The 22,944-nt window shown below is 38.7% G+C and overlaps 1 long non-coding RNA gene across 3 annotated transcripts in view; it reads left to right on the forward strand.

Moving 5' to 3' along the window:
- LOC118652057 overlaps positions 1-22,944 on the forward strand; it is a 35,359-nt gene that overhangs the window by 6,831 nt on the left and 5,584 nt on the right. The window contains exons 1-2 of one of the 3 annotated variants that reach the window (XR_004966418.1): positions 8,318-8,497; positions 19,899-20,009. This is a non-coding gene — a long non-coding RNA (uncharacterized LOC118652057). Of the gene's footprint in view, positions 1-8,317; positions 8,498-19,757; positions 20,010-22,944 lie in introns of those variants that run through there. The other 2 variants (XR_004966417.1, XR_004966419.1) reach the window with 2 other exon arrangements.

Consider the following 22,944-nt stretch of genomic DNA (forward strand, 5'->3'; position numbering starts at 1 on the left):
TATACCATATTTTAAAACCTGATGGACATTTGAGTTGTCTGTAGTTGACTTGTATTACTTTCCCAGGACTGCTGTAACAAAGAGCCACAAACTGAGTGGCCTGAGCAACAGGAATTTATTGCCTCTCAGTTCTGGAGGCTAGAAGTCAGAGACTAGGGTTGGTTCCTTTGGAGGGATGTAAGGAAGAATCTGTTCCATGCCTCTTCCCTAGCTTCTGGTGGTTTTCTGGAAATCTCTGGCATTCCATGGCTTTAGAAGGGTTAACCTGTTCTCTGCCTTCATCTTTACATGGCATTCTCCCTGTGTGCATATCTGTTCCAAATTTTCTGTTTCTAAAAGTCACCAATGCCCTAGCTGGTTTGGCTCAGTGGATAGACCATTGGCCTGTGGACTAAAGGATCCTGGTTCACTTCAGGTCAGGGCACATGCCTAGGTTGCAAGCTCAATCCCAGTATGGGGCGTGAAGGAGGCAGCAGATCAATGATTTTTCTCTCATCATTGATGTTTCTCTCTCTCTCTCCCTCTCCCTTCCTCTTTAAAGTCAATAAAAATATATTTTAAAAAAAATAATCTATATATATAAAAGCCAAAAGACCGGAACGACCGGAATGACCAATGATCGGACACTATGACATGCACTTGGGAGCCCACGATCGGCTCCTCCCAATGGCCCTCAGCCCCTCCCCCCAGCTGGCCCTCCCCCTGATTGCCCCCACCCCCCAGGTCAGGGGCAGGGTTGGCTGGCCAACCTCCCGGGCCTGCCCCCTCATGCTGGCCAGCCTGATCAGCCCCCATTGGGGCAGGCCAGCTGGACTCCACCTGTGCACGAATTCGTGCACCGGGCCTCTAGTGATAAATAAAAGGTCACTAGTCATATCAGATTAGGGCCCTACCCTACTTCAGTATGACCTAATCTTAAATAATAACATCAGAGAGATTACAATGTCATTTCAAAGAGTTCAGTTTTATGGAGTACCAATGATTTTTCTCTTCAAGAAAAAAATGAAGTTTAACTTTATGTATCTGACAAATAAAAATCATATCTTTAAGGAATATGGACTTAATAACTTATTGGAAGCAAAAGCTTCTTCAGACTAAACTAAGACCAATGTAATTCTCAGGGTGAGGATCTGGGAACATATATGACCAAACTTCTCAGGAGAATTTTTAATGAACTTTTATAAAATCTAGATTTAGATTGTCTCTAATATGAAATATTAATGTAAACCAGAAAGAATGTTTAAATATGCTTTATAATTTTAATAATAAACATTTTTCTGATTATAGACATTTTGAACATACAGAAAAAGATACAAAAGCATATTTAAACTTTTTTCCTAAGTATAGTTTCTTGGGGCCCGGAGAAGTGAACATAGTGAATAATTCTCTATATTTGATTTTATAACCTTTTTTCATTTAATCTTATAATACAATACCCTACATTGGTTTATTTTCAAAGTGATGAAAAATTCTTTATTAACACATTGCAAGAGAGGAAAATAGCAAAGTAATCAAGAATGTGGACTTAAGCCATATTTCTGGATTCAAATCCCAGTCCCAGCAGTTACTAGCATAAAATTGAGTCAGTTACTACTTCTCTGTGTCTTAGTTTCTTTTTATTTTTTAATTGATTTTATTGATTTCAGAGAGGAAGGGACAGGGAGAGAGAGATAGAAACATCAATGATGAGAGAAAATCATTGATCAGCTGTCTCCTATTCACCCCACACTGGGGATCAAGCCCACAATCTGGGCATGTGTCCTGATCAGGAATCAAACCATGACCTCCTGGTTCATAGGTTGATGCTCAACCGTTGAGCCATGCCGGCCGGGCTGTGTCTTGGTTTCTTAATTGAAAAATGGGAAGATTAAGAGTGTACCTATCTGATAGGGCTGGTATAAGGATTAAATGTGTTAATCTTAACACATTAAATACATATAAAATTACTGAATAGATATAACGTGCTTTAATAGTGCCTCAGATACTAAGCATTCCAGTAGGAGTAGTAATAATAGTAGCTATTAAATATCCTTAATATGGGCCCAGCTGGTGTTGCTCAGTGGTTGAGTGTCAACCTATAAACCAGGAGATCCTGGTTTGATTCCTTGTCAGGGCACATGTCTGCATTGCAGGCTCGATCCCCAGTATGGGGCATGCAGGAGACAGCTGATTAATGATTCTCTCTCATCATTGATGTTTTTATCTCTTTCCCTCTCCCTTCCTCTCTGAAATCAAAAAAAATATATATTTTTAAAATCCTTAATAAGGTACTCTACTGAAATATTAAAACAAGACACATAATAATTGACTAACTACACTTAAAATCTGTAACATTATTTATAAGCAATTTATTTATAATGCTACCTCAGTTTAACATTTAACATCTATAACGTATATTAGGTCAAGTAGTATGACTTCTAATTCAAATTTTTAATTTATGGATTAACTTTATAATTTTATTTTTCACTTGTCAGAGGGATATATATCTTCACTGAAAAACATAACTTGTCAGATCTTCTAGTGACAGTGTTTAAAAATATAAATGAAAATCAATAAAATGTAAACTTCCATTCCCCAGTCCCACTAAGCACTTGCTCATATAGCTAGGGCAATAGCCATATGTGGCTAGTGGCTACCATATTTGACAGAGTAGACATAGAATGTTTCCATCACTGCAGAAAGTTCTGTTGGATAGAGCTGTATTATGGTTTGTAGGCAGAAAGTGGCATGATTTGATTATGCATCAATTCAAGCGTAATGTGCTTTTGCTTCAGTTTCATTCAACTAATTATGCATATTTAGTCATTTTTAAAAATATAAATTTAATATACTTGAGAACAATCATCTATGTAAGGATCAAATGCAAGAAAAGCAATATGTGAGTGTAATATACACATTTCATTTCACATTTTTCTTTTCTGAATTAACTAAAAAGCTCCTCTCACCATACTTAACAAATGTTATTATTTATTTAAAAAATATTTTTATTGATTAGGGAGAAACAGGAAGAGAGAGGTAGAGGGAGGGGGAGAGAGAGAGAGAGAGAGAGAGAGAGAGAGAGAGAGAGAGATGAGAGAGAAACATAGATTTGTTGCCTCCTGTATGCACCCCAACCAGGGATCGAACCTGAAACCTGGGTATGTGCCCTGACCAGGAATAAAACCAGAGACCTTTCAGTGCACAGAATGATGCTCAACCTATTGAGCAATGTTATCTTTTTAAATAATATTTAACAGATTAAACACAGCTTTAGAAACTTTTTATAAGGAAAAAAAATCACAATTTGCTCAGAAATAGAGACTAATATAATAAGCCTCCCCGAATACATCACCCAGTTTCAACAATTATCAATTGATAGCCAATCTTTTTTTCATCTATAACCTACCTACTCTTATTCCCTACCTGCCACTGAATTAATTTGAAGCAAATCTTAAACATAAATATTCTTTTGTCTTTAAACATTTTAGTAGAGATCTATAAAAGATAAGAGCACTTTTTAAAATATAATCACAAAATATCCATTGTCATAGCTAAAATAATAGTCTACCTATAAGTAATTCTTAATATTATCAAATATATAATCCTTAAACAAACAAAAGAAACCGGTTTGTTTTTCTGACTTTTACATCAAATTTCAAGGTTGGAAAGCACATGTGATATTGTCATCAATTCAAGGTCACTGATTATTTCGTGTCAGAAATGCTATAGATCAATATTCAGAAAATGAGAGCAGTATGTTTTATCTATTAATTGCTAACAACAAAACAAAGCTTTATAAATAGACTAAAAAATAATCAATAGAAACAAAAGTACTTAGGCTATAAAACTATTCAAAGTAGGCCAAATAATCCTAATAATATAAACAAGTTACTACCTCACACCCATTAAGGTGGCTTCTATCCAAAATCAGAAAATAAGTGTTGGTGAGGATATAAAGAAATTGGAACCCTTCTGCACCTTTGATGGAAATGTAAAATGCTACAGCCACTGTGGAAAGCAGTATGATGGTTCTTCAAAAAATTAAAAATAGAACTACCATATGATTCAGCAATTCCATTTCTAGGTACATACTCAAAAGAATTGAAAGCAGGGTCTCAAAGAGACCAGTACACCAATGGTTAGGCAGCATTATTCCAAATAGCTCAAACACGGAAGTAACTCTAGTGTCCATGGAAAGAGGAATAGATAAGAAAAATGTGGTGTGTAAATACAATGGAATATTATATGCCTTAAAAAAAAAAAAAGAAAAGAAATTCTGACATTGGCTACAACATGTATGAACATTGAGGACATTGTGCTAAGTGAAATAAGCCAGTCACACAAAAAAGACAAATACTGTATGATTCCACTTACATGAGGTACTTAGATGTGTGGCTTATGACCTGATAGTTAAAGTTAAGGTTGAAGTTTACTATGAGAATGCTCTTCATTTATATAATGTTATTAACCAATGTTACCTCAATACATTTAATAATTAAAAAAAACAAAACAGGTTGTCATGAGAGCCCTGGCTCTATACTTTTCAAAAGTGAAAGGAATAAAATCCTAGTAACAGAATGCAAAGATTTTATAATTTTTTTAAATATATTTTATTGATTTTTTACAGAGAGGAAGAGAGGGATAGAGAGTTAGAAACATCGATCAACTGCCTCCAGCACACCTCCTACTGGGGATGTGCCCGCAACCAAGGTACATGTCCTTGGCCGGAATCGAACATGGGACCTTTCAGTCCACAGGCTGATGCTCTATCTACTGAGCCAAACCGGTTAGGGCAGATTTTATAATTTTTAATACATTAGTCCTTCATTTGTGAAATTATCAGTGTTTAGTATGAGCTTTGTAGAAATGAATATGACACATATCCCATTTTTATAGATCCTACTTTAGGGGAAATGAATCATCTAAATATTCCGAAGAATATTAATAATCCTAAGGAAATTATGAAACAGGGAAGGCTTTTCTTCAGAGCACTCAAATCCTCTCAGGGATTGAGTCCGAGACATTTTATTAGTTTGTAAGCAAGACTTTTCTCACCTTTGGTTATAGGCAGAGCTGTTACAGGATTCTACAGGTCTTGGTTCACATCAGTAGTCATTCCTGATTTATGAACTTATTTCCATGATTTTCTGGCAGATGGCAGTAAAATGGCTTGAGAAAGTGGTTGTTTTTTTTTTCTAATTTGCACAAAAACATGATTTGGGCTAGTGGCAAGGCTGGCTATATGCTTCTGCTCCTCCACTCTGGGCAACCTAACTTGTAATATACTACCTAAAGCACCCCAACAGCCCTCCCAGAGCCCTAGCCTCACTCATATCCTAACCTTAACCCAACAAACTATGTCCCAGAAAACTTCCAACGTCCTGGGATTAACTCTGTCATCTCCATTCAAGGTCTTGCTATCATTTAGCAGTCAAGACAAGGAAGTCCATAAGCTAAATTGTGATAAAAATGGAAATCAGTCTTTGCTCATGGTTTTCTCTCTTTGGACATTCAAAGTCATAATTCACAGAAGTGTGTGTGTGTGTGTGTGTGTGTGTGTGTGTGTGTGTGTAAGAGAAAAGAAGAGGGAGAGAGAAATTAAGTAAAGTAATAACCTTTTTTAAAAAATATATATTTTATTGATTTTTTTAGAGAGAGGAACGGAGAGGGATAGAGAGTCAGAAACATCGATGAGAGAGAAACATCGATCAGCTGCCTCTTGCACACCTCCCACTGGGGAAGTGCCGCAACCAAGGTACATGCCCTTGACCAGAACCGAACCCAGGACCCTTCAGTTCGCAGGCCGGTGCTCTATCCACTGAGCCAAACCAGCCAGGGCTAAAGTAATAACCTTTTAAATATACAGTATTCTTACTATGATTACTGTAATCCCTTGCTCATCTCCATCTCCTATCCCAGATGAAACTCTTTTTAACGTTTACCTTTTTTTCCCCCTGGTATTTAGCTTCATATGTCTAAGTAATCTGTTTATACTGGTGTGTCTTATTTATCAATTTCAAATTTATTTATTAATGTCCCGTAAAGGTAAATTAAGATTTGTATTTCTTCTACTACCAATCCCACTTTCCTTATATCTGTCACTCTCCGAAGATAGTTATAATGCAAGTAGAGGCCCAGTGAACAAAATTCGTGCATGGGTAAGGTCCCTAGCATGTTAAGCGCCATGTCAGTCACCAGTGACTGACTCTATACTTTCCGTCCAAAAGACAAAACAGGCTGGACGTTTAACATGCTAGCAGCTGCCAGCTGCTGGCCAGGGCCTCCCTTCCCCTAGCCACCTGCCACCACTGCCCGCAAGGCAGGGCCGACTGTGGGGAGGTGCTGCAGGCAGTTGGCCAGCCGGCCTGGTCTCGTCCCCTGGTTGAACTCCTGGTCCTAATTTACATATTAGGCTTTTATTATATAGCATATTAGCCTAATTTACATATTAGGCTTTTATTATATAGCATCTTTGGTTAAATTGGTATTCAGAGTTACGTTTGCATGTCTGTGTAAATGTTGACACTTCAGAGTCATGTTCTTTCCTGTAAAACACTATTTTTCCTAGAATTAATCATTGCCATATTTTGTCATTTCTTAACAATAACAGCCTCATTTTATAATTTCTCATGAAAAATGTTATACATGTTCCATCATATCTGTCAAATACCAGTATTTTCCAGTGTTCAAACATATCAGATAATTTATCAATTCTATTTTTTTCCCCAGAGGCTACCCCCAACTTCTGCTCAAATCTTGATTGATTGATTGTGGGTTTGTTGCACAGCTATCATTTAGGGTGTCCTTTCGCTATTACTCTGGGACTTTCCTTTGCCTCCTACCTATGTCAAATTATTTCCTTTCTGTGGTCCCTGAAGTTTGTGATCAGAGGTACGCTCTCATCTGTTGCAGTATATTCTTCAGTAGTTTCCTACAAAAGCTATACATTTAAAGTATCATTTGTCTTCAAATGTTTTTCTTTATCCTCATACTTAACCATTAATTTGTCTAAGAGAAATCATTGTCTGGGGTGGGAGGTGGAGGAGGAAATTTGGGGACAGGGGATAAATGGTAGTGAAAGGAGACTTGACTTGTGGTGGTGAACACCCAATATAGTGTACAGATGATGTGTTGACAAACTTGTACACCAAAAACTGTATAATTTCATTAACTAGTGTCACCCCAATAAATTCAATAAAAGGAGAAAAAAAAGAAAAGAAAATCATTGTCTCAAAAATGTTTGAAGAATGGCTTCATTTTCTCCTAGGTTGCTGAATTGCTTCTAACCAGTCAGATGCCATGCAGTTCCTATTCCCTTGCCTGTTAACTGATTTGAAATACACTTTCAATATTCTTTCATCCCTCATGTTCTGTAATATGATGACTATATGCCTTTCATTTATTCTGCTGACACTTAATGGGGTCCTTTCAATCTGAAGACTCATGGCTTCAGTTCCAGGAAATTTTATTGTGCTCTTTTTCTGAAACTCCTCCTTCCTCAAATGTTCTCCTACATTAATCCCTAGAATGTATATTACATTTTCTTTATCCTTTTATCTTATTTTCTGATAATTTTTCATCTCTTATTATCTAGCATGTTGCTTTTTAAAAAATATATTTTTATTAATTTCAGAGAGCAAAGGGGAGGGAGAGAGAGAGATCAATGATGAGAGAGAATTATTGATCGATGGACTGCCTCCTGCATGCCCCCCACTGGGGATCGAGCCCGAAACCAAGGTATGTGCCCTGAACAGGAATCAAACTGTGACCTCTTGGTTCAGAGGTCAACGTTTAAGCACTGAGCATAGCTGGCAAAGCCATATTGTTGATTTTTTTTTTTTATTGATTTCTTACAGAGAGGAAGGGAGAGGAATAGAGAGTTAGAAACATCAATGAGAAAGAAACATCGATCAGCTGCCTCCTGCACACTCCCTACTGGGGATGTGCCTGCAACACAGGCACCGAACCTGGGACCCTTCAGTCCGCAGGCTGACGCTCTATCCACTGAGCCAAACCGGTTAGGGCCATATTGTTGATTTTTAAGAGCTCTTCTTTGTCATTTTTCTTTTTTCTTTTTTTTTAAAATATATTTTATTGATTTCTTACAGAGAGGAAGGGAGAGAGATAGAGAGTTAGAAACATCGATGAGAGAGAAACATCGATCAGCCGCCTCCTGCACATCTCCCACCGGGGATGTGCCCGCAACCCAGGTACATGCCCCTGACCGGAATCAAACCTGGGACCCTTCAGTCCGCAGGCCGACGCTCTATCCACTGAGCCAAACCGGTTTGTCATTTTTCATTTCACTCTGTTTTTGTTTTTATTTTTTAGGTGAGGAAAGAGTGAAAATATGGAACATATAAAATGGAGTCATTTTCACCGAGCTGCTAAAATAATTAACATATGAAGTTTGAGGCATTTGGAAAGACATCACCCTTGTTTAACTAGCCTGGGAACTTCAACTTTTTTTAACTTTCCAGTCCTGTATCAATGCCTAGATATACATCTGGACCTCTAGGTAACCTTCTAATTATCCCCTGAAGGGCTCATGTACCCAGTGATTACCCTCTGAAATATTCACATATACATCCAATCAGGCATCCATTATCCAGACCAGTCTGAGACTGACCAGACTTATTGGCACCCACCTTCCAGACCACATGGCATGAATCTTCCTGACTGCCTGACATCCTGGACCAACCCTAGGTCTAAGAATGCAGGACTGATATTTCTCAAGAATGTACCTTTTACTATAAGAAGTTTTAAACTTTTCTTTCTTCTTTGGAAAACATCTGAGGTTTTGTCTAGCTGTGTATCCCATCTGCAAACTCCAAGACCCTTGAACAAATCTCTATTATTTATTTCCAACAAAGCCTCCAGACTCTTTTCTTTTAGTTCATTTAACATAGAGACGCAATATTTTACAGGAGGTTAGGTCTGCACCAGGACATTAGTATTTGGGGATCAAGTCAAGAAAAGATGGTTGGCAACCTCCTTTGGAGAAATATGTGGAACAAATACACTTGCATGCTTTCAAAGAAGATCACCAGGGATAAGATAGGATCAGACTTCTTACATTTCAAAGAGCTTCAGGACTGCCCTGTTTAAATCTATGGAACAACGATTTTTAAAATTCAGATACAACTCAAATAGGTCACAGCAGGCATTAGACAATCTAATGGATAGTGATTTCAAGCAAAATAAGACTTTCTTATTATTGAGCTCTCACCAATACCAAAAGATAAATTCAGATTTCATTTTGACTTCTAATTGTCTGGCTACAGGATTCCTTAGGTTCAGAAGCAACTCAGAGTGCTTCCCAGAGATGATAGGTATTTGCTCAGCTTGTTTTGATGTTATGCACAATAACAATTGAGGTCCACACATTTTATCTTTTGGAATGATTTACCTTAGTTTCTTTCTTGTTTATGACCCTTCCTTAAAACTGGGCTGAACTTACATTTTGTAGTTTCTGACTTTTTTTTGGTTTTTAGGTCTTTCCTAAAAGACCAACCAAGAAGCCAAAAATCTTGGCACATTATCTGTCAAATTAGCCTCAGATTAGTCTCTCTCTCTCTCTCTCTCTCTCTCTCTCTCTCTCTCTCTCTCTCTCATTCTTAAGGTAATCTAACTCTATTAACTTCCCTTTATGAAGTTCTAGAACAGTTTGGATAGAGACTAACATCACAGCATACAATAGAATTGCCTTTAATGTGAAAATTAGAGGCGACTGGAGTGTTGTTTAAGAAGAATAAAGGATAAACAGTCTGACCTTTTCTTTCTAAGACAATGGAGCCTGGCATGTACTGATTATTCAGACACAGCTCTCAGACCTGCCTCTAGCAGTGGCTGAGCCATTTCCTCCCTCTCTGGAGCAGTCACTGTCCTGAGTCACTGCCCTGCTGTTGCCAGGTGCTTGTTTGCTAAGTAGAAACACACTACACCCCCACTTCCCCACACAGAGTTCTAGGGAATTGCCCCAATTTTCAGCTCTGCTGAGGTAGTTTGTGACTCATCCTCTTTTTTTCTTTAGTGATCTTTTAAAGAGACAGGAATAACCCCTATTTTTATTTTATTTTCTTCATTTGTCTCGTAGGTCTCTTTTGATTTATTTGAACACAAGCTATAATGAAGTCTAAAATCAATAACTTTGTTTTGAACACCATCTATATAACTGGCTTTCTATTCTACTTTCTCAGTCAAAATATTTTCTTTCCAGTGGGAGGAAAAATAGTGCAGGAGGAGCTTATTTCCTATGGGAAGTCAACTATATTTCCTGTTAAATATAATCAATAATTGTCCAAATTAAGGTATAGAAATGCAATCTTAGGAGTCCTACTTAGGTTCTGTTTACTCTTAGCTTTACATACAATACCTCTCCTGGAATGACAAGTATTGTCAGTGCAAGCAGAGTTGAAGCCACTAATCTTTGCATTAGTCTGTAATGTCAAGAGATGTTTTTAAAGAATCATAATTCCAGTATGTATAGTTTATATATTTCTTTGTTTTCTTGTTATGCTTTAAAAATATTATAATTAAATATTCTTCACTTTTTTGTTTATTTGTTTTTAAATTTTTATTTTTTTATTTGAGAGAGGAAGGGGAAGAGAAAGAGAGAGAGAAACATCGATTTGTTGTTCACTCACTTATGCATTCATTGGTTGATTCTTGTATGTGCCATGACCAGGGATCGAACACTCAACCTTGGCATATTGAGAAGATGCTTTAATCAACCAAGCTACCCAGCCATGCCTCCTCCTTTTTTTTTAGAGTTGAAAATCCCCTTACCAATATTTTTTTTAATATACTTTATTGATGTTTTACAGAGAGGAAGGGAAAGGGATAGAGAGTTAGAAACATCAATCACCTGCCTCCTGCACACCCCTCACTGGGGATGTGCCCACAACCAAGGTACATGCCCTTGACCAGAATCCAACCTGGGACCCTTCAGTCCGCAGGCCAACGCTGTATCCACTGAGCCAAATCGGTCAGGGCCCCTTACCAATATTTTGTTAAAATTTTTGACATGCTCATTAGCCATTTACTCTCCTATAAAGTGGAAAAACCCATGTGGAAGATATGTTTTTGTATATGTACTTAATTTCTATCACTAGCTCTGGAGTCAACTGGATTAGAAAATTTTAAGCAGCCCAGTTTTGTTGGAACATAAGGTGTGAAGGTGGTAAAGGCAGGAGATGATGTAAGAGAGAAGTGTTAAAGAGCTTAAATTTGTTATTTTAGAGTATGTCATAGGATTGGAGAAAAAGACTGGGTGTAATCTAATTTTAGCAAATCTAAAATCTAAATTACATCAATTTTCCTAAATTCAAGAAACAATATTTTTAAAAATTTAGAGGAAAAAGATATAAGGCTCCTCTATAGTTCACGAGGGCTTAAAACTCCAAAAATATATTTCTCATTACATAATTCAAAGGACACTAGTAATCATACTTACACTATGTAGATGCTCTACACCAAGCATGTCAAACTCAAAGGCTAACACAGGCCAAATAAATGAGGCATGCGGTCTGCGGTCTGCGAGTTTGACATGCTTGCTCTACACTATAGTGTTATTGTTTCAGTATATGCATGAGTGAATGGGAGATATCAAAAGAAATAAGATGATTTTCTGGTAATCTCACATTTGAAATATATATATATATATATATACTAAAGGCCCAGTGCATGAAAATTCATGCACTGGAGGGGAGGTCCCTCAGCCCGGCCTGCCCCCTCTCACAGTCCAGGAGCCCTCAGGGGTGGGAGGCGATGCCCCATCACACCTCTGCTGCTACCACTGCCGGCAATGCAAGCCTCAGCCGGCCCTGGTTACCTGTGCCTCGGGCCAGCACTGGGCGGCTGGGGCGCTGAGGGGACTGGGGGACTCTGGAGGCAGGTGCGAGGAGCAGCCGGGCCTGCCTGAGCGCGAGCCCGGCATTGCCATGTGCCTGCCGCCCCAGTGGGGCTGAGGGGACTGGGCACCTCCATCTTGTGGCTGTGGGCACCGCCATCTTTGAGGGTGGGGCAGTCAATTAGCATAGTCCCTCCTTATTGGCTGTGGGTGCTGCCATCTTTGCAAGGGAGTGAGAGTCAATTAGAATATTCCCTCTTCATTAGATAGGCTAGTTTCCGAATGTGATATTATCCATACACACACTTATATGCATGTATATATATACATATAGTGGAAATAAAAAGCAAATAACAAAGGACAGTGTCAAAGGGCAGCAATATGCCTAAAGAATGAACTGAGATTGTTTTTTAAATACTATTCATAGCAAGTTGTTTTCCTTTTCTTTTCCTTCCTCCTTTCTTCCCTCCCTTCCCCATTCTTTTCTTCCTTCCTTTTCTGTTTTGAATATATATATTCAAAACTTCTATGGTCTCTCCCAAGGCATTGGGAAAGGCCTGTGCAAGTGAGGGACCCTAAAGCCTAAGCTTAAATTTGTCTTTGCTCCAGTGGGGACCTTTCTTTGACATGGCAGGACAATCACAAAGCCATTGTCATCACCCAAACACATTCTCTGAGGATCTCAAGAACACACATTCTCTGCTCATCTGAGTCACAGAACATGGAAAAATGATTTGAATGACATTTTTCTCAATTCTCCAAAGATGATTACATAATTAGTACCACTCTATCTAGATACACAGGAAAGAAGTTAATTCACTGCATACAATAGTTACCTTAGTGTAATAAAACCTACTTCTCTCTCTGTTGAGAAAGGCTGCTCTGGCTTCATATCTTCTGTTATTTTTTTTGTTTTTGTTTTTGTTAATCCTCACCTGAAAATATGTTTTCCATTGAGTTTTAGAGAGAGTAGAAAGGAGAGGGAAAGACAGAGAGAGAGGAACATCAGTGTGAGAGAGATTCATCCATTGGTTGCCTGCTGCATGCACCCCAACCAGGGCTAGTGATCAAGCCTGCAACAGAGCTAAGTGCCCTGACTGGAATTGAACCTTCAACCCCTCAGTTCGCAGCCCAACACTCTAACCGCTGAGCCAAACCACCTAGGGCTCTTCTGTTATTGGTTGCTGAAAATGTGTCACTGGAAGTTACACAATAAAATTTATGAGATAAATATGTCAGAGTGCTCACTTTTGGTCTCTTCAAGACTAATTTCTATGAGACTAAGTTATCACTCTAGATTATGATTCCAGGAATAGAGCTTACTCAGAGTGGACACATATAGGCAGATATGCTCCTCTGGTTATTATCAGAGAGGTAATATCAATAATTAGGTCCAAGAGGCAAAGTTCAGGTCCTAAACAAAAAGTGAGGGAAAGCATCAGGAACCATGGTAGTTAGAAAGGAGATATGAAATCTAAACACAACTAGTGTGCTAACGACACAGTGGAAACGTACTCATTTGCTATGCTGTTCTAATATTTTCCCTCAAGGAGAACAGTCTTATTTATTTTAATTAATTTTATTGTTGAGATTATTACAGAGGTCCCTCTTTCCCCCCCACTTGCCCATAGCTTCCCTCCACCCAGTTCTCACCCCCCGCCAGGCCCTCAACACCCTATTGTCTGTGTCCATATGTACTGCATACATGTATATAAGATCTTTGTCTAATCTCTTCCCACACCCCCCACAACCCCTTCCCTCTGAGAATCGTCAGTCTGTTCCATTTCTGTGCACCTGATTCTATTCCATTCACCAGTTTATTTTGTTCATCAGATTTTTTATTCGTTTGATTTTTAGATCAATTGTTGATAGATATGTATTGCCACTTTGTTGTTCATTTTTTTATCTTTACCTTCTTCTTGTTCTTCCTCTTCTTAAAGAATACCCTTAAGCACTTCATATAATACTGATTTGGTGGTGATGAACTCCTTTAACTTTTTCTTGTCTGTGAAGCTCTTTATCTGACCTTCAATTCTAAATGATAGCTTTGCTGGGTAGAGTAATTTTGATAGTAGGTTCTTGCTACTCACATCACTTTGAATATTTCTTGCCACTCCCTTCTGGCCTGCATAGTTTCTGTTGAGAAATCAGCTGACAGTCATATGGACACTCCCTTTTAGGTAACTAACAGCTTTTCCCTTGCTGCTTTTAAGATTCTCTCTTTGTCTTTTGCCCTTGGCATATTAATTATGATGTGTCTTTGTGTGGTCCTCTTTGGGTTTCTCTTGTTTGGGGGTCTCTGTGCTTCCTGGACTTCTAAGTTTATTTCTTTCACCAGGTAGGGGAAGTTTTCTGTCATTATTTCTTCAAATAGGTTTTCAATATCTTGCTCTCTCTCTTCTTCTGGCACCCCCATAATTTGGATGTTGCTATGCTTGAAGTTGTCCCAGAGGCTCCTTACACTATCTTCATATTTTTGGATTCTTTTTTCTTTTTGCTTTTCTGGTTGGGTGTTTTTTGCTTCTTCGTATTTCAAATCATTGATTTGATTCTCAGGATCCTCTAGTCTACTGTTGAATCCCTGTATATTATTCTTTATTTCAGTCAGTGTATGCTTCTGACTGGTTCTTTTCCATTTTTTTGACATTCTCACTAAGATCCTTGAAAGTCTCACTATATCCCTTGGAGGTTTCTAGAAGATTCTTGAGTAACCTTATAACCATGGTTTTGAACTTTATATCCAGTAGTTTGCTTTCTCCCATTTCTTTTATTTGTGACGTTTTTCTTTGTCTCCACATTTTGGTTGCTTCCCTGTGTTTGTTTCTATGTATTGGGTATAGCTGCTAAGTCTCCTTGAGTGGCCTTGTGTAGTAGGTGTCCTATAGGGCCCAGTGGCCAAGCCTCCCCAATCACCTGAAGTGGGCACTCTAGGTGCACCCCTTTGTGGGCTGTGTGCACAGTCTTGTTGTAGTTGAGCCTTGAATGCTGTTGGTGTCACTGGGAGGAATTGACCTCCAGGTGAATTGGCTGTGAGGACCAGCTGCGACTACAGTGGAAGAGCTGCTGTGCAGAAGATACCCTTATGGTGCAGGACTTGCTTCACTTTGGTGCTCACTGAGTCTGCCCCTTGAATGTGTCACTTATGGATGTGAAGACTTGTAACCTGGTATGGTCTGACACTGATACTGAATACACTGGCTCTTGAGACTCCAGTGGGGTGCAAATCAGCCACTTCCTGGGGCCACCCAGCAGGAGCTACAAAGAGCTTTTCAGATTCCTCCTCTTTGTATGGGGTTTGGAAGTGCCCAGATGAGGCCCAGCTGTGAAGCAAGGCAGGCTGATGCTGGTGCCAGGTCTTGGGCCTTTTATTGATAGGTTTGGGGCTCCCTGACCCAGCTGCAGCTTGTTTGACAGGTTTTTAGCCTGAGAAAGGGCAGGCCATTCATATGCAAAAGCCGCTGCACACAGCTTGGGTAGGGCTGTAAATTGGGTGGGGCAGGGTCTCGGGAGTCACTAGGGCGGAGCTAAAGAAACGGCTGCCAGTCAGCCCTGCAACCGGGGAGGTCTCAGCACGGGTACAATGACCACTTTGAGCACCTCCATCTGGAAGAAAGCTGCCCCCAAGTTCCTGCCCCAATGCCAGACAGTCCAATTTCTCCTCATATGTGTCTGGGTTCCCCAGAGCCTCGCCCTGGTGCTGGATCTCAGAGGAAGTGGGAGCTTGTAAATTCAGTTTTAAGAGGAACAGCTGGGTCTCCAGCAGCCTCTGTGTCACTGATTCCCAATACATACTGGTTTTTACAGCCCGGAGTTCTTACTGCCCATAGGGACTTCTTTGCCCAGCTCTGGGACTGGGCATCTGGTTTAGGGCTGGGATGCCCTTGCTCCTCTGCAGAGGTGATCTCCCTCCTGATTAAAAAAGCAGCACACGTGGGTGCCAATCCCGCCCATTCTGCATCTACGCCCCTCCTACCAGTCTCGGTGTGCTTTCTTCTTTACTTTTCTAGTTGTACTTTCATTCAGCCAGCTTCCAGTGGTTCTGGATGATGGTTGTTCTGTATTTTAGTTGTAATTTTGATATGGTTGTGGGAAGTAGCAAGTACAGGCATTTGCCTACGCCGCCATCTTGGATTCTCCTGAGAACAATCTTTTTTTTAATATATATATTTTTTAATAATTTTTTTCTTTATTGATAAGGTATTACATATGTATCCTTATTGCCCCTTTGCCCCTCCACTCCCTCACTCATGCCCTCACCCCCCTGGTGTCTGTGTCCATTGGTTAGGCTTACATGCATGCATGCAAGTCCTTTAGTTGATCTCTCCCCTTTACCCCCACCCTTCCCTACCATCCCTCTGAGGTTTAATGGTCTGATCAATGCTTCTCTGTGTCTGGATCTGTTTTTGTTCATCATTTTATATTGTTCATTATATTCCATAAATGAGTGAGATCATGTGATATTTATCTTTCTTTGATTGGCTTATTTCACTTAGCATAATGCTCTCCAGTTCCATCCATGCTGCCAAGAACAATCTTTTGATGGGTAATCATGAAATGAATATTAGTAAGCAACAGAAAACTAAAATTAAAGAAGAGTTTTCAAAGAACTTGCCAATTTATAAGTAAATGAGATGAAATCTCTTAAGTTCCATGTCAGTTGTAGGACACAAAGCATCCTATATAATAAAAGGGTAATATGCAAATTGTCCCCTAGACCAGGAGTTCAACTGGAGTTCAACCAGGGGGCGGGGCAAGCCTGCCAACTGCCCAGGGCCCCTCCCCTGGCAGGCCCCACCCCCGATTGCCCCCCCACCCCCCTCTCCAGACCTCACTCGTGCACAAATTCGTGCACTGGGTCTCTAGTAGTTACATATTAGCTATGCTGTGGGAGAATACATCTGAGAAGGACTCTTAAAAAAAGGTAATGCTTGAGCGCTGACCAGGTAGCTCAGTAGGTGAGAGCATCATCCAGATATGCCAAGGTTGCAGATTTGGTTAGGGCACATATGAGAATCAACCAACGAATGTGTGAAAAAGTGGAACAACAAATCGATGTTTGTATCTTTCTCTCTCTCAAATCAATAAATAAAATGGGGAGAGGGAAAGGGCAATGCTTGAGATGAATCTCAGATGAACAGAACATTGCAGGTGGACAAGACTGGTTAAGAAAGGCAAAATAGTGTGAATAAGAACTTGCATGGGTATCAGTGATGCTTGAGTAGCTGTGAAAGATGGGTTCTGGGCAGTTGTAAAAGAAAGATTATACAACATTTAGAAGAGATAAGATAATTCCACAAATTCTAAAACAGTTGATCCCAAGGAGAATTCTAAATTGGATTATTAAAGGACACTTCATGTCTTTTTAGTTCCCAGCATGGGTTAACTCGAAAAGATCAGCACATTCTAAACTTACCTCTCCAGATCCCACAACCTAATTCATTACTGGTAGTAGCAAAGAGTGTCTGTGTGCTTAAAAGAGGGGGATGAAAGGCAAGGAGAAGAGGGGTATTGACTAAGGGGCTCAAGTGAAATTTAGTATAACATTACAATAGGGATTAAAGCAGCCAAGGGAAAGGCATAGCAAAGGGAGATGTTAAGGCTAGACGTTTGAGGAAAGAAAACATTAAAAATGTGCCAAGTTTAAAAATATTAGAAAAGAAGCTATAGAAATTGAAGGCAGAATACAGTACCAATAATATGGAGCCCAAGATAATAATAGCAGGTGCAAACAGTTTGGGATTAAATAGGAGGAATGGGAGAGAAATGGAAGATGATAGAGGAAGTAGGCCCTGAATGGCTGCCATAAACATTGATTCTTAAATTGTGGACCCCAGATAAACATCACATGAGGATTTGTTAGAAATACAGATTCCCAGGGCACTGCCCCAGACCTAGTGAATCAGAAACGCTTAGGTGGGATCCAGTGACCTTTGTTGTAACAAGCCCACCAGTTGATTCTGGCAAATGCTGAAGTTTGATAACTGCTTCCCTAGTATGTCAGCTAGAGTTTGCAGCTTGCTTTAATGGGAACAGGAAGCTCAGTCTAACTCCAAGGGTTAAATTCTATCTTGGTTGTTACATGCTAAAGGTTATTTTAAAAGCCACCCCCAGTTTTTGCAGTGTTTCGATTTCAGGGGTCAGTCATAAACCCTTTTGTTAAAAAGATCTGCTGCAGAAAAGAATATAATTTTTCTCTAACCACCAAGAGTTACAATGAGCTTTTTATAGCTCTGAAAATAAAAGACCAAAAAGAGAAAACTTAGTGAACCTGCTGCTGATTCATTTGTACCAAGTGATAAAATTTATGAACCATCATAAATTTCACTGTAGCTATTATATCATGACTTTAGACAATTATTTACAATAATGCTTCACAAAATCTTAATACACTCAAATACAAAGGTTCCTATGGTGTATTTCAGAATAGATAATATTAGGTTCCATAGCGCATCCTCTTCTTTTTAGGGACAGAAAGCACACTATAAAACAAAATACAATCTGATTTAGGACACTGATTCCCCTCCTGGTAAATCCAACGAGCAAAAGGTTATTTAATTGATAAAAATAAATTATTTCCTTCTCAAAGGGTTTGTGAGTCAGGGTCCAGTAGACAGAAACCACACCAGTTATTTGAAAAGGAAAAGTTTAATATAAAGAATTATTAAATAGTAGAAGGTGGTCATTTACCAAAACAAGTCCAGAAATGTCAGGTATTTAAAAAAAGCAGCTACTATTTATAGGCCGTGAAAACAGAGACATAAAGAAACTAAATACCAGGAGAAGGCTGCCCTCCTCTCTCCTCCCGCCCCCGCCCCCACCCCTCAGGCTGAGAGTCTGACCTCTTCAAAGAGGAAGCCGCTACCATAGTAACACACAGCAGGTGTGAAGAAGTTTCCCCGGAGTACAGGTTGGCAATAGTTAGTAGAAGGGGCCCACCATAGCTGGAGGTTGTGAGTGGGCTGGAGCTGGTCTTTAGAAGTGGCACACCATTGCAAGAAGGTGTAGGCAGGCCAGAGCTAGTCAGATGTGGCTTCTGGTAAGGAGATCATGGCCTCAGGGCCATGGTTGGAGTTCATCTGCTAATCTCCTGCTCTGAATAATATCTAATAACTGGAATCTGGAAGAGAAGTGTCTTTCTACTGCTATTACCTGAAGGGTCACACCAGTGCCTCCTACTGGCCAAGTCTAACATTTCCCTAATGGAAAAATAAGACATGTTTTGAGAGTACAGATGTGGTATCACAAAGCAGGACAAAGAATTATGGGTTTGAAGCTGAGAAGACAATAAACTGAAAACAGTACAGTCCACCCTTTGGCTATTCAGCTTCCATATACACTTTTCTACATGAATTTAGACTTCCACTCACAAAATAGCTCAAGTTTTCCACCCAACATGAGATGAAGCTAGTCTTCATACATGTGAAGAAGTTGTCACCCTCTTCCCAAAATGGGAGCCACACAGTTCTAAGGGTTATTGTAATTCAGCCATAGACCCACTGAATACTCTGTTATCTAAAGGCTAAATTATAAATTTAACCTTCAAAAACTTGTATGTAAAGTAATAAATGAAAGAGAGAAGAATATCACTAATATATACAAATAAAAGAATACACAAAGCAAGCAAGTAGAAAATATACAAAGTTACTACAGTCCTTGTTTCTGTAATTGGCCATGAGGCTGTAGTTGATATTTATGACTTTTTTTCTTCTACTACTCTTTCCATATTTTCCTTGTTCTCAGGAAAAACATCAGCCGGTTAGGGCTCTTTACCTTATAGAATGATTCAAAATTAATTCCTGAAGAGTCCGTATTCTTAATAATCTTGTCTTTTATTTAGTTATTTTTGGTTGCTTAGTATTCCATTAATTTTCGAGGATAAAAGTACTAAGATGTAGCCAGAGATCCCTAGGTTCTAGACATAGTTCTCCTTACCACCATACATAGTAGCAAGCCAATTTCCCCTTGGTAACCAACCAGTAGAGTAACATTTTTTTTTTTTCTTCCTGTTGGTTTAGTGACATAACACCTTCAAATAACCAGGTGACAATCTTATTTTCTAATTCAACAGGACCATTATTTTGTCTTCTGATGGAAACATTCTCTCTTGGAACTAAGACCCCCAAACCAGTGGAGTTCAATGCTAGGACATGAAGCAAAATTTCTGCAAATGTGATATGAGGTATAGTATAAGAGAAGTCACACATATTTATACCCCTTCATTCCTATTACCGTGTTATGGGGGAGAGAGCACCATACAATGGTCTCTGATTTAAAGTGTATACTGCATTCTGTATGATATCTTCAAGATTTTTTTTTCCTTAAAAACTGGAACCACAGCCCTAGCTGGTTTTGCTCAGTGGATAGAGCGTCGACCTGTGGACTGAAGGGTCTTGGGTTTAATTCCGGTCGGGGGCACATGACTGGATTTTGGGTTTGATCCCCAGTAGGGAGCCTCCAGGAAGCAGCCAATCAATGATTTTCTCTCATTATTGATGTTTCTAACTCTCTCTCCCTCTCCTTTCCTCTCTGAAATCAATAAAAATATACTGGGTAAAAAAAACTGGAACCATAATGATTTTCAGTAAGCAATTTACTAATCAATTAAGCCAACTGCTTCTGGGTGTCTGCTTTCATAATTTTTCTAAAAGAAAGGACTTACATATTTGTTTTTGGAGCAGATAATGAAATGGCTTATCCAGTGTGGCTTGAACCACAGTGGAACATTTGACAAATGGATCGTGATACACTTATGGACCATTTAGGGCAGCGGTTGCCAACTGGTGGTCCATGGACCACTGGTGGTCTGTGAGGTCCGAAAGGTTGGCGACCGCTGACTTAGGGGAATATGGGTTAAATGGGTGGCTTGATTAGAAAATGGTTGAACAAAGAGAAAAAAATAACAAAAAAAGGAAAAGAAAAGAAAATATAGAAAGAAAATGGTTGATTACCAATTCTCAAAATATTCACAGGTCAATGTCACTTAGGTGGGACATGACTAGCATATCCAAGCAAAAGAGTATCCTTAGCTCACTAATGTATCCCACTCTGATAAATAGCAGGGAACATAATATAATGTTGAGGGAATACTCTTCAAATCTGTGATAACACAATACTGGAAGGGATATAGAATAAATTGAATGAGTCATGATATTAAAATATTTAGAACTTAAATTTGGAACTTAATTGAATAAGATTAAATTTAACAAGGAATTAATACAAATACTAATAAGCTTTTATGGAGTTAGACAAGCTGATTTAAAGTTCATATAGAAAAATAAAAGGCCAAGAAAACACTGAAAAGGAAACACTGTGACAGGAAACTAACTCTACCAGAAATTTTAAAAACATAGTTTATACAAATATTTTATAATTAAAACAGTGTGGTACTGGCACACCAATAGACAAGTAGGCCAGTGAAATAAAGTAAAATAGCCAGAATTAGATTCAAAATAACTTTCTCTATCTTTTTGTTAGATCCAAAAATCTGATAGAAATTCTAGTATTTCAGAAAGTTAACTATTCAAATCACTGGGTTAAAGATGGACTTTTTAATACATGGTGCTGGGAACAATTTGGTAGCCACTTAGAAAAAGATAAAATTAGATTAATATCTCATACACAAAAATAAACTTCTAATGGATTAGGAATCTAAATGCAAATTTAAAAAAATCATGAAAATACTAAAAAATAAAATAAAAAGGTGAATTTCTCTTTACCCTTGGAACTTAGTGCCTCTGATTTTGAGTCATGAAAGACTTTCTAATCATGCCTCAAAATTAGTCACTAAGAAAATAATAAATTTGATTATATAAAAAATTTAAAAATTTGCATCACAAAAACACATTAGCAAAGGCTAAGTATAATGGATAAATTGGGAGAAATATTGATCACATATAAGACAGACAAAGGACTAATAATCTTAATATTTAGCAACTCAAAATTGAGAGACAGTAGGTAAGCAATGCTTACTAAGGTATTTATAGCATTAAATATTTATATTAGAAAGGAAGAAAAGTCTCAGATCAATACCATAAGTTTCCAATTTAGGAACTAGCAGAGAGAGAGAGAGAGAGAGAGAGAGAGAGAGAGAGAGAGAGAGAGAGAAGAGAGGAACCCAAAGCAAAGAGAATGAAGGAACATGGATAGGTTGCCTCCCCTACACACCAAGGACCACACCCACAACCTGGGAATCGAACCAGCTATATTTTGGTGCACAGGATAACGCTCAAACAACTGAGCCACATTGGCCAGGGTTCAATTTATGAGGCCAGCATTACTCTTACACCAAATCCAGAGAAAGACATTATAAGGAAAGGAAACTAAGGACTTATACTATCAGAAACATAGACATTAAAATAATTGCCCTGGCCGGTTTGGCTTAGTGGATAGAGCGTCGGCCTGTGGACTCAGGGGTCCCAGGTTTGATTCCAGTTGGGGGCGTATGCCTTGGTTGCGGGCACATCCCCAGTGAGGGGGTGTGCCAGAGGCAGCTGGTCGAAGTTTCTCTCTCATCGATATTTCTAACTCTCTAATCCTCTCCCTTCCTCTCTGTAAAAAATCAATAAAATATATTAAAAAAAAAAATCAACAAGCATGCTCTCCCTCCAGGAGCACTCCGAATGAGCCAAAGCAGCCCCACCTAGGTTCTCTCCTGTTATTTCTTCTGTACTAAGTCCTTCCTTGTTTCACTGTCCCCAGCTTTAATAAATGTACTCTCAAAATCAAAAATATAAAAATAAAATAAAATTTTTGACAAAATATTAGCTAATAAAATCCAATAACATGTAAAAAGAATAATATATCACAACCAAGTGGGGTATATGCCAGGAATGCAGGGCTGGTTGGTTCAGTAACAGAAGTTCAATCATGGTAATTCACCATACTAATAGTCTAAAGAAAAAAATCATTGACAAAATTCAACATCTGTTAATGATCTTAAAAATCTCAACAAAAGAATAGACAGAAACTTTCTCAACCTGATAAAAGACATCTACAGAAAGTCTATAGCTAACCTCTAAGTTGAACAGCTTCAATCCAATATAAAAAAATGTATATTTAATATGTATATATATTTGAGAGACACATACTCAAGGGTAAAATTTAATATATATATA

This window comes from Myotis myotis, unplaced genomic scaffold (genome assembly GCF_014108235.1).
Source record: "Myotis myotis isolate mMyoMyo1 unplaced genomic scaffold, mMyoMyo1.p scaffold_m19_p_3, whole genome shotgun sequence".
Taxonomy (NCBI): Eukaryota; Metazoa; Chordata; class Mammalia; order Chiroptera; family Vespertilionidae; genus Myotis; species Myotis myotis.